A 12,361-nucleotide genomic window follows, 5' to 3' on the forward strand; every position below is an offset into this window, starting at 1 on the left:
CTGGAGTTTCAGCTTCAGCATCATTCCTTCCAAAGAACACCCAGGGCTGATCTCCTTTAGAATGGACTGGTTGGATCTCCTTGCAGTCCAAAGGACTCTCAGGAGTCTTCTCCAACACCACAGTTCAAAAGCATCAATTCTTTGGCGCTCAGCTTTCTTCACAGTCCAACTCTCGCATCCATACATGACCAATGGAAAAACCATAGCCTTGACTAGACGAACCTTTGTTGGCAAAGTAATGTCCTTAAAGTAGAGTGAATGCCTAATCACTGAATAGACTTTTGCAAAAACATCCAGTGTCTCGGCTAGTGCCTGGTGTGCAGGGAACACTCAGGAAATATTTCAACGTGTATTTAGTGTTGTTCTGACACTAAAGCATGTCTGACTCTTTGTGACCCCATATACTGCAGCACAACAGGCTCCTGTATCCTCCACTATCTCCCAGAGTTTGCTCAAACTCATGTCCATTGAGTCGGTGATGCCATCCAACCATCTCATCCTCTGTCGCCCCCTTCTCCCGCCTTCAATCTTTCCCAGCATTAGGGTCTTTTCCAGTGAGTTAGCTCTTCATATAAGGTAGCCAAAGTACTGGAGCTACAGTTTCAGCATCACTCCTTCCAATGGATACTCAGGGTTGATTTCCTTTAGGACTGACTGGTTTGATCTCCTTGCTGTCCAAAGGACTCTCAAGAGTATTCTCCAACACCAGAGTTTGAAAGCATCAATTCTTTGGCACTCAGCCTCCTTTATGGTGGACATGTAAGTCCTATTACAGGTACTGGGCTGTGACAGTGGACAAAAAAATGTCAAATCCCTGCCCGCACAGAGCTGGTGTTCCAATGAGGGAGGCAGGCAGAGAACAGACAGGTAGCAGCTGCTGTCACAGATATGGATGAAAGCTCCAGGGATCATCTGTGTGGAAGGAGGACATGCAGGGGTGGGTGGCTGGGGCGGTCCGGGGAGGAGCGTGGTTGGGAAGGTCTCACTGGCTGGCAGGCATGTGGATGAAGACCTAAAGGAAGGGATCGAGGGAGCCACGTGGATGACCCCAAGAGTGTATTCCAGATGGAGGAAGCAGCATGTGCCAAGACTCCAGTTGCACGTGTGTCTGATAAGTTCAAGAATAAGCAGGATGGCTGGGGTGGCAGCAACTGAGTGGACAGAGAGCTGAGGTGATGAAGCCAGATGGGGTGAAGGAAGGAACTTTGTTTAGAGTCTAGTGTTCAAAAATTCCCAGAAGCACTTGCAAGGGAAAAGATCATTTCGATTGGAAGGTGACATGACAATGATGGCTAGAACAGGCAACAGCACTGACAGCAAGTCATGGGGGTTGGGTCACAGGAATGAGTGGATAGAGCATCTTGGGGCTGACACAGGTTGTACTCTTTTTTTTTTTTTTCCAAAAATATTTATTTTTGGCTGTGCTCGGGCTCAGTAGTTGTGATGCATGGGTTTAGTTGCCCCTTGGCGTGTGGGATCTTCTTGGACCAGGGATTGAACCCATGTCCCCTGCATTGGCAGGTGAATTTGCAACCACTAGACCACCAGAGAAGTCTCAGGTGGTACTCCAGAGGGAGGATGTCAGGGAAGTGATCTGAATCCGGCTCAACTCGAACAGGGTCTTTAGATCCTCCAGTGGGCAGAGATGTTCTGAGGTCTCTTGTGGCCCCGGGACTGATCCTTTGTATGAGAAAGAAAGCAGAGTATTCCTAAAACAACCCTGCTGAGGTCAAAGGAGGAGAGAGCTTACGTCTCTACATCTGGGACTGTGGCTCCTCCACGCTGCTTTCCGGCATGTGTGTTAGCAGCCACTGGTCTCATTGCTCTGTTAGGAGGTGCGAACATGGGTTGTGCCATATCCTCTGCCTTGTCAAGATTGAGAAAGAGGAAGCTTCCTTGTTGAATCTGCCTTTGCCTGCAGCTCCTAAACCACTTTCTACTCCAGATTCCCCTCCACTCTGCCCAGATTTTAAGTGAAACCATCTCAGCATATGATTCCCATGATCACTGTGGAATCCAAACCAAATTGCTATCTCTAACCTTCCTAGGACCTTATCTCGTTGAGATAAAGACATTCTGGGCTTCCCTGGTTGCTCAGACAGTAAAGAATCTGCTCACAATGTGAGAGTCCTGGGTTCGATCCCTGGGTTGGGAAGATCCCCTGGAGAAGGGAATGGCAACCCTCTCCAGTATTCTTGCTTGGAGAATAGTCATGGACAGAGGAGCCTGGATGACTAAGTCCATGGGGATTGCAGAGTCGGACATGATTGAGCAACTAAACACACACACACACACACACACACACTCTAGAGCTGAGAAATAGCTGCTTCAGACTCAGACTCCAGGCTTTATCCTGCTGCCGACCCACGGCTGCAGTCAAGAAGAAGGGGAGTGGGTCAACGACACTGAAGTCTACTGCTGCCCGTGCAGCCTTTGGGAGCTTAGCCCTGCCTTTCCCTGGAGCATCATCACCTTTCCTCTCTGCCCTCAGCAGTTCTCCCAGTCGCCTCCACGAACTTTGGGGATGTCACTCCATAAACGAGTGTTCTGAGCCCTCCTGAGCTTTTGTTCCTGTTTTCATCGGTGTGGAGAGTTGGCCCAGAGGACGCTCTGGCCTGTGGGACATAGTTACCTCTGGAGGTGGCTTCCAAGGCATTCTGAGTCATTCTCATGCCACACAAGTGGAACCATCCTGGAATAAATAATTTTTAAAAAACCAAAACACAAAAAACCCCAAAAACCTACCCAGTTTCCTGGCAGTTCTGAAACTCATGAGGGGCAAGATGTTGCAATACCAGGGGGGCAGGTTGAAGAGTGAACCGTTGTACTGGGAAACCTGGACGTGATCTCATCGAGCCCAGGCTGCTGCGCGGGCTCTGTCTGCTTCTACAGGGAAGTGTCAGCAAAGCGGGGAGGAAAGCCAAGCCCCAGAAAATGCCAGAGTGAGTGGCTAATGTGGGTGAGCTGTGAGAAGGCGGCCCTGACATCCCCAGTCAGATGTGAGTGAGGACGCGGTCTGCTGACCACTCTGGTTTCTTTGCTGAAAGCCCAGCTGTGCTGGGAACTGACCTCATTCATGAAGTAAACACTGAATCAGATACCAGCAGGCCTAGCCCTGGGTAAGTGGGAACAACATGGACGTTTCCATAATTACGAAGCTGCCAGCTGGATCTGGGAAGAGCAGCTCTCAATATGTCAATCGGAGTGAGTTCATCACCTGCTCCTGCCAAAGGAATCAGAAGCCAGTTTGCCTCTTTGCAGTTGAAATTATTTATGTGAAAATGCTTTCCTTACGTTGTCATTTTTATATCCCAAATAATGTACTGGAAAGCAGCGTAGTCTAGCAACTGGAAGATGAGATTGGGAATCCGTGGATTGGCGCCCAGTCCTGGCCGGGTCTGCAGCCCTTCCCTCCTCTGTGCCAGCGGCCGCTGTGCTTGGGATCTTGTTACTGGAAGGCGGGGGCCATAGAGCAGGGACCTGTCTCATGATCAGGCTTGGCTGTGCTCCTGGGTCCTGGTGTTCATGTGTCACACGTCGAGGTCACGCTCACTGTTGGCTTTTGCCGTCCACTCGGGATTCTGCTAGGCCTGTGCGCCCACCTGAGAGGTTATTCATGCCCTGACTTCCCATTTCCACCTGGCTCCTTCTCCCTTTTACACACAGCTCATTCAGGGGGTGAAAGAATCCATTTGCTCCTCCATAAACAGCTGAGACCACTCTTTGCAAGACATTCATAACTGGGGGGAGAAATTACTTTTAATCCTTGCCACATTTTGGCTCAGAAGGTGAAGAATCTGCCTGCAATGCAGCAGACCTGGGTTCGGTCCCTGGGTCGGGAAGATCCCCTGGAGAAGGGAATGGCAACCCACTCCAGCATTCCTGCCTGGAGAATTCCATGGATGGAGGAGCCCGGCAGGCTACATATAGTCCATGGGGTCGCAAAGAGTCAGACATGACTGAGCAACTAACACTAACTTCTAATGGCTACTACATTTTTGTCCTCATTTACTTCTCTTTCCTGAGAGAAGTAAATGGGAGAGCTGGGCTGCCTGAGTCCCAAGCCCAGCTCCTCTGCCCTTTAGGATGGGTTACCTTGGGCAAGTCACTTAAACTCTGCTCTGTGCCTCCAGCTCATCATTTCCGGGAAAAAAAAAAAAAAGTGAAAACAGCACTGACTCTGCAGGGGTGCTGCTGGGATTAAAGGGTTAAGTTGTGTGAAGCACTCAGGACCGCACTTGGCACACACACAGGACAGCTAAGTAGCAGCCTTTGTTATCATTCTTACGGTTATTATTAGTATGAATGAGCAAGATCACACAGCAAGGAATGGCCATCTTTATGTAAGCTGGTGGTAAATTTACAAGGTGAAAAATCAACAACTAGTCCGCAGACAGGGCTACAAGAAGCCAGGTGGCCAGAGTTAGGACTGACTCATTATGTCACTTAAACCAGTTACTTAGTTTCTCTTTTAATTTCTTTATCTGTTACATGGGGGTGTTTACTGTTCCTTCCTTAGAATAATCTTGTCTGATTTTTTTTTTTTAAATCTTATTTAACTATCTATTTGGACTTCCTGGTGGTTCAGCAGTAAAGAATCCGCCTACCAAGCAAGAGACGTGGGAGACTGGAGTTCGATCTCTGGATCAGGAAGATACCCTGGAGAAGGAAATGGCAACCTGCTCCAGAATTCTTGCCTGGGAAATTCCATGGAGAGCGGAGCCTGGCAGGCTACAGTCCACGGGGTTGCAAAAGAGTCACACACGACTTTGTGTATTATGTATTAAATTAGTTTTTGGCCATGCCACATGCCGTGTGGGATCTTAGTTTCCCAACCAGGGATTAAACCCACATTCCATGCACCCTTGCATTGGAAGTGTGCAGTCTTAACCACTGGACCACCAGGGAAATCCCAGAGTGATGACTTCTGACTACAGTTTGAAAGTTTCTCATGAAATCTTTATGGACAAAATAGTGACCAACAGGCTTCAAGAGCTTGAAGGGACAGTAGATAATCATGTGTCACATCTCCCTCTAAGGTGACACCACTTGCTCAAGGCCACACAGCTAATTAGTGTTCGGGTTGGAATCTGTACCTGGCCCCTGTCCGTGTTGCAGGCTCTGCTCCCTTCCCTCTCCTCCCCGTGGCTCCTGGGTGTGGTCAGGTGGAATCCAAACAGCACCCGGGACAGTGTCCTCCCAAAGCGTTCTCCAGTGGCCTGCGCAACAGTCCTATCCTTGGCCCTAAACTCTTCAACATCTATCAACAGCTCGGATGAAGCCAAAGATAACTGCTTCTCAACCGTGCAAATAACACAGGGCTGTGTGGGAAGGCCAATATGTCGGAATCACAGAATCGGGATCCAAATTATCTCAACAGGAAGGAATGATTGATGGAATCCAGCAAGATAAAATGTAACTGGAATACATGTAAGCTCCCGCATCTAGCTCCAAAACTTGATTGCAAAAGTATAGGATGTGGTTGGAAAACATGTCCAGCTTCACCCGTAATCAAAGAAATGAAATGGAAGCAAGCGTGAGATAGTCACTCTTCCCTATCAGATTGGCAACAATTAAAAGAGTGAAAATTCCCCAATTTGGTGGTGAGGGAGTGAGGAAATAGGCTCTCCTATAAACTGACTCTGGGCTTACAAACAGAAACCACCCATTCTGGAGGGTGATCTGGAAACATAGAGCAGAAACTATAATATGTACAATTTATCCCAGTGGTTTCTCTTATCAGAATGAATCCAAAGGCAGTTATGTTAAGATTTATGTACAAGGAGAGTCATAAAATTACTGTTAAGAGAAGAACACTTTTTGGGGAAGCGGGTGGTGTTCAGTTTGGGGACAGAAGTTGCAACACCATTCAGGGCCCTGTGGAGCTCCTGGGCACAAGGCCTTTCTGTGTCCCCCATTTCTTTTTTCTTTTTTTAAATAATTTTGCTTATGTATTTATTTTTGGCTGGTCTAGGTCTTCTCTGCTGCATGTGGGCTTTCTCCAGTTGTAGAGCATGGGTTTCTTATTGCAGTGGCTTCTCTTGTTATAGAGCATGGGCTGTAGATCACAGGCTCAGCGCACGGACTCAGTTGCTCTGTGGCATGTGGAACCTGTGTCCCCTGCATTGGCAGGTGGATTCTCAACCGTTGGACCACCAGGGAAGTCCCCCCATTTTTTTGATTATAGGAAACAGTCTTCATTCAGCCTCCATGACCTTCTCTAAATTCCAATGGGCAGATTCAAACCTTTGTTAATTAGGGAAGGGAGGGGATGTGAGACCAGGGAGGAATAAACAGTCAAGAGCAGCCTTGGAGCAAGGGCCCATTTCCCCATCAATGTATACACACAATAATATTTTTGAGCTATTTTGAAGATACTGAAACCCTCTCCAGGTGGGAGAAGTTAATGACTAAAGATGGCATGCTACTCACAAGCATGCAGACCCCAGAGCAGCTGGATCTGAAGGTTGAATGATGTGGACTCCTACATACCTCACCACCAACCCATCAGAAGAATGTCCATAAGTTAATCACCCCCTTTGAACAATTACTAGAAAACTTCTCAAAAAAAAAAAAGAAAACTTCTCACTGTCTTCCCCAAGTTGGGACACACGGTTTTGAAGGCATGAGCCTGCTGTGTCCCCCTTTGCCTGGTGAAGCAATACAGCTATTTTTTTCTACTTCACCCAAAACTCTGTCTCTGAGATTCGATTTAGCACTGGTGTACAGAGAAACTGAGCTTTTGGTATCAGTCTTGGAGGCCTAAGAAGGGTACCATACAGCCATTAACAAATACTTGACTCTATAAAGAGGAGGCGTTAGGGTCTGTGTAGCTCAAGACCAGACCAGGACTTACAAGAGGTAATATATATATGTGATACACATGCTTAGCTAAGTCGTGTTCAGCTCTTTGCGACTCCATGGACTGTAGCCCACCAAGCTCCTCTGTCCATGAGATTTTCCAGGCAAGGATACTGGAGTGGGTTGCCATTCCCTTCTCCAGGGGATCTTCCCAACCCAGGGATCGAACTCAGGTCTCCCACATTGCAGGCAGATTCTTTACCATCTGAGCCACCACGGGAGCAGCAAAGCAGATTCCAAAGTTCATTTGGCCCCCAATTAGGATGGGCTGTCCTGTAGATTCCCAATCACTGGCAGATGGCCCCTTGTCCAGACTGTCAAAGTGGATAGTTATTGCTCCTTAGCCCCTGAGATGAACTGCTCATCTTGTTTCCCTCCAACGCAAAGAAGCAATGAACTTTGCTGCATGGAGTCATCAGAGGGTAGACTCACCACTCTCCACTCACCAAGGTGGGAGGGAGATGACACCGGGTTTCACTTCCTGATACAAATTCTAGGAATGAACTGAGAACCCTCTGTCCCCACCATTACTGAGAGTCTGTGGGAGATGACCACCCTCTTTACCCCAAGTCTTTTAGGACTACATGCTGTGTATCCATTTCGCCAAAGGTAAAGCCTAAGGGACGCTTTTTAGCTGGGCCTGAAAAAAATAAAGATGAGTGCTCCCTCTCACCAAATCATTTCCACTGTGTTTTGGCTTCCAGAGGTAAGTGTTCATCTGCTCCATTTACACATTTTCTCTTTTGTGTTAGTTTCATCTAAAACTTTCAGTTTCAATCACAAATCACATCTGTCTAAACTCTGTTGTATCCAACACCCCCGAATGTGGAGATTGGTTTCTTTTGGATGCTTCTCCTTACTATGCTTGTCTGTTTATCATTTCTGTTTGTTAAGCCTATGTCTGGTCTCTTTTTCAGCTCTCTATCAACTGTGTCGGGGGGCACTATTAAAAATACTCATGGTTGGGGTTTCCCTGGTGGCTCAGTGCCAACGCAGAAGACAGAGTTCGACTGCTTATCTGGGAAGACCCCACATGCAGCGGAGCAACTAAAGCCAAGCACCACAACTTCTGAGCCCATGTGCTGCAACTGTGGAAGCCTGTATACCTAGAGCCTATGCTCTTCAACAAGAAAAGTCACCCCAGTGGGAAGCTCATGCACTGCAACTAGAGAGTAGCCCCCACCTGCCTCAGCCAGAGAATAGCCCCCTCTAGCCACGAGAGAGTAGCCCATGCAGCAATGAAGACCCAGCACATTCAAAAATAAAATAAAGAAATACAATTATTTTAAAAAATACTCAAAGTTGACCCTTCATTGAGCCCTTGAATGAGACACTCATCATGTAATCTATCAGATAATCCTCACTAGCCCACAACCTTGGAGCTGGGGACAGCCTCCCTCCAATCATTGTGCTTAAAGGAATCTTTTCATAAGACAACACTTATCACATCACCAATCACAGGCCTAGGTGGCTTCCAGGGCCCTGCTGCCCCCAAACCCCACTGTATCTCCTACCAAGACCCCTCACTTCAAGCTCAAGCCACATGGACCTATTGTTTCTTCCAAGTTGTCATACACTTTCCAGCCATGAAATTTCTGTGCATATTCTTCCCTATCCCTGGGGTTCCCCTTGTCCCATCTCTCCTTTCTATGCATCCTTTGGGCCTTGATTGATGTTATTTCCAGCCCTCAGTAGCTCAGAATATGACTGCTTTTGGAGACAGAACCTCTAATAAGTTAAGTATGTTAAAATGAGAAAATTAGAGTGGGCCCTAATCCAATCTGGCTGCTGTCTTCATGAGAAGAGATTAGGACATCTGGAGAGAAGCCGTGGTTGCAAGTGCACAGAAGAAAGGCCTTGTGGGACTTCCCTGGTGGTCTAGTGGTTAAGACTCCACACTTCCACCACAAGGAGTGTGGGTTCAATCCCTCTTCTGGGAACTAAGATCCCACATGCTATGCAGTATGGACAACTTTAAAAAAATTTTTTAAAGCCATGTGAGGATGCAGGGAGAAGGTGCCAGTCTGTAAGCCAAAGAGATAGGCCTCAGGAGGAACCAAACGTGTCTGCACCTTGATCTTGGACTTCCAGCCTCCAGGACTGTGCGAAAATAAATATCTGTTGTTGAAGCCACCTGGCCTGCGGTATTGCATTGCAGCAGCCCAAGCTGACTAATACTATTAAGAAGTCACTCCCTCAGAGACCTTTCCCCCCTCCCTTCAGCACTACATTGCTTCTCCTCTGTCATGCACATCACAGTTTGTAATCAGTCACTTATTTGGAAGACTACCTGGATGTCATCTGTATCCCATCCTCAGGATCCAGACACCTGGACAGGAGGAAATGTGTGTTTAGGTTCTCCATAGTCTCCAGCAACTAGCAAGCACGGTGCTTGCTGGTCACGTGCGGGTGAGGTGCTCCCCGTTGCTGAATGAAAGTCTGAAGTATTATTTCACTGATATTAAGAATGAGGACGTGGAGGTTCGGTTAAGCTTCCTAAAGCAGCTAAGCAGCAAAGGAGGACTGGAACTCCTGCAAGCCCCTAAAGCTCTGATTGGTAACCCTACTGAACCCTCTGAGCTTGAAATGCATATTCACTGCTTCCTGAGCACCCATCACTTGCTGACTTCTTTCTAGGCACTTGGAATGCAGCCGTGATGGAATGGACAAAATCGCTGCCTTCACATGAAGAGGGATGTCAAATAAAATGAAGAAGTTATATGGTATTTTAGTAGGCAATAAATGCCATGAAGCCCAGTGGAAGTGTGGGATTATGTAACTGCAAATCAGAGTTTAGAGAATGCCTTTCTTTTCTCTGTCTCTCCCTCTCTCTCTCTTTCCCATGCCTTGAGAAAGGTATGTGGGATCTTAGTTCCCAAACTAGGGATCAAACCCACTCCCCCCCGCACTGGAGGCACAAAGTCTTAACCACTGGGCTGCCAGGGAAGTCTGAGAATGCCTATCTGAATAAGGACTGTTTGAGTCATGCCTTGATGGAGGTGAGAGAGGGAGACTTGGGGCTACTTGAGGACGAGCTCCAACCAGAGGTAAAAGCAAGTTCAGTGTCCTGGAGGCAGATGGAAGCCTGGCAAAATGACCTATATGGCTGAAGTAAAGGAAGTAAGTGAATTGATATTAGGAGAGGGGCTCAGAAAGCTTCCAGGAGTCAGGTGATGGAAGACATTTGTGCGTGTGTGTTCAGCTGCTCAGTTGTGTCTGACTCTGTGTGACCCCATGGACTGTAGCCCACTATGTTCTTCTGTCTATGGGATTATTCAGGCAAAAATACTGGAGTGGGTTGTCTTTTCCTCCTCCAGGGGATCTCCCTGATCCAGGGAACAAACTGTGTCTCCTGGGTTGACAGGAGGATTCTTTACCACTGAACCACCAGGGAAGCCCTGGAGGACATTTGTAGCCATGGTCAAACTTTGGCTTCTACTTGAGTGAGAGAGAAGTCTTTGGAAGGTTTTGCACAAAAGGAGCCATGTGGTATGACTTTGAACAGAATTACTCAGGCTGTTTTCATGTGAAACACAGACTGAGAAAGAGATGGGTAAAGGTAGAGTCTGGGAGAACAGTTTGGAAGCCATTACGATAACCCATTTACAATAATCTATGAGATATGAGGGGCTAGGTCTAAGATGGTGTAAGTGGAGGTAGGATTCTAGGTATATTTTTAAGAAAAAGCCAATAGGATTTGTTGACAGATTGGATGTAGGATGAAGAATTGGAGTAGGATGTAGGATGAAGAAGGTTTGGAGTCTGAGAGCTCGAAGGTTGGGTGTTCCATTCTCTGAGAGAAGGAAGAGCATGGGGAAGCACCTTTTGGTGGACAGGCTCAGGAGTCCTGTTCCAACAGGATGAGTTTGAGTAGCTGAGTGGAACTCAAGTTTTGATTCCAAATAGATAGTTGTATATTTAAGTACTGGGGTTCAGGGGAGAGGCTCTTATCAGCATATAGATGGTCTCCAAGGTCCTGAAACTACATGAGATCACCAAGGTATAGTAAGTGGAAAGAAAGAAATTCAAGGAACCAGTACTCTGGGCACTGCAACATTGACAGTTCAGTGGAATGAGGAAGAACTAACAATTGAGACTGAGAAGTAGTGTAACTGAAAGTGGGATTTGGTTGCTCAGTGCTCAAAAGCCATTAAAGAGGCCAGGTTGGTTGAAAGGGGCATTTCCTTTATTTTGGATGCCAGCAACCAAAGGGAGGGTGGACGTCTGTCCAAAGGCCAACTCCCTGCCACTGATAGTGGGCAAGAGCTTTTAGAGGCTGAGGGAGGGGCTACATACAGAAACAGAACTATCAGCTGACAGTCACCTTGAAACTGGTCATCGGTGGTCTGACCAGTGTCATCTCGACAGTTTTAAGTACAGTTAATATTCAGTTCCAGGGTCAGTTTGTTTCCATTTCTTGCATCCAGTTCTCGGAATTCTGGTGGTTTATGTCATGGGTACAGTCTGGTCATGATGTAGTTAACTTCTTCCACCTGGGGTTTCAGAAGACAGCTGACAAGATATGGCTCAGAATATTATCTATAGCCCTTGAGAAGGAACTAAGAAGGAACTATGCTTAATGGTACATTATTATTATTTACTCTCCTTTGATTGTTTTTCTTTGTTTCTGTGTTTTCTCACTTCTCTGATCAAATTTATTCTTTGGCTAAAGTCCCCCCCCACCCACAGACAAAAGGCAGGCAGAGGACGTGGGGTACAAGGACCAAAGGGTCCTGTTCAGTTTCAGTAGGAAGAAGAAAACCGAGACTGAGCAGGCCTGCAAGTCAAGTGAAGAAAGTGTTTCTTGGAGGTGAGGTGATAAACTGTTTCAAATGATGCCGACAGAGCAGGTGAGAAAACAACAGGAAGAAACTGTGTAGTTAAAGGATTCAACAAAGAGTGGGGAGAGGGGGCCACTGGGACTACAAACACTCTTTCAAGGAGCTTTGATATTTGGAGAAAGGTAGAGAGTGGCGGTGTGAGTCCGAGGGAGAAAGGAATCAAAGAGTTTCTTAGGAAAAAATATTTTCATGCTTATGGGAAATTGAGGCCCAAAAAGGTAAGGTTACCCCCCAGGACTAAGTCGTCTGGTCCAGATTCTTCTTCCCATCCCTACGCTGCGTAAGTGATAAATTTAAGCCTTACTGGGGTCTCTCTGCCCGGCCCACAATAGGATCTAGGGCAGTTTGAATTTTTACTTTACTTGGACCAGAGGTACAACCGAAATTTACTACCTTAAGTCAAGAAACCCTTCAAATTAAATTTTGGGCTCTGACTCTAATTTTGGGGGGTTCCTGGAAGTCGCCGGCGAACTTCAAGAAGGCGTCTAAGTTGCCAGGGGAACCCATGCACACAGAGACCTACAGCGCCGCCCGCAAGCTTCGGAAAGCTTACCAACATCAGCTGACCCGCTCTCCTCCAATCTCGTATCGGGGACGGGGCTCAACGCCCCGTCTCCACAGCAACGCCTTTGTCTCAGCCCAGGGCTTGGGTACCGTGG

At 47.2% G+C, this 12,361-nt stretch overlaps 1 long non-coding RNA gene across 1 annotated transcript; it reads right to left on the reverse strand.

Annotated features, from left to right (window-relative positions):
- Nucleotides 1-11,029: 11,029 nt before the first annotated feature.
- Nucleotides 11,030-12,342, reverse strand: LOC133227821 (uncharacterized). The gene is made up of 2 exons (XR_009729959.1): nt 12,256-12,342; nt 11,030-11,354 (listed from the first exon to the last, which is right to left on the reverse strand). It is a non-coding gene; the product is annotated as an uncharacterized LOC133227821 (long non-coding RNA).
- Between the last annotated feature and the right edge of the window lie 19 nt (nt 12,343-12,361).

This window comes from Bos javanicus, chromosome 16 (genome assembly GCF_032452875.1).
Source record: "Bos javanicus breed banteng chromosome 16, ARS-OSU_banteng_1.0, whole genome shotgun sequence".
NCBI classification, from domain to species: Eukaryota; Metazoa; Chordata; class Mammalia; order Artiodactyla; family Bovidae; genus Bos; species Bos javanicus.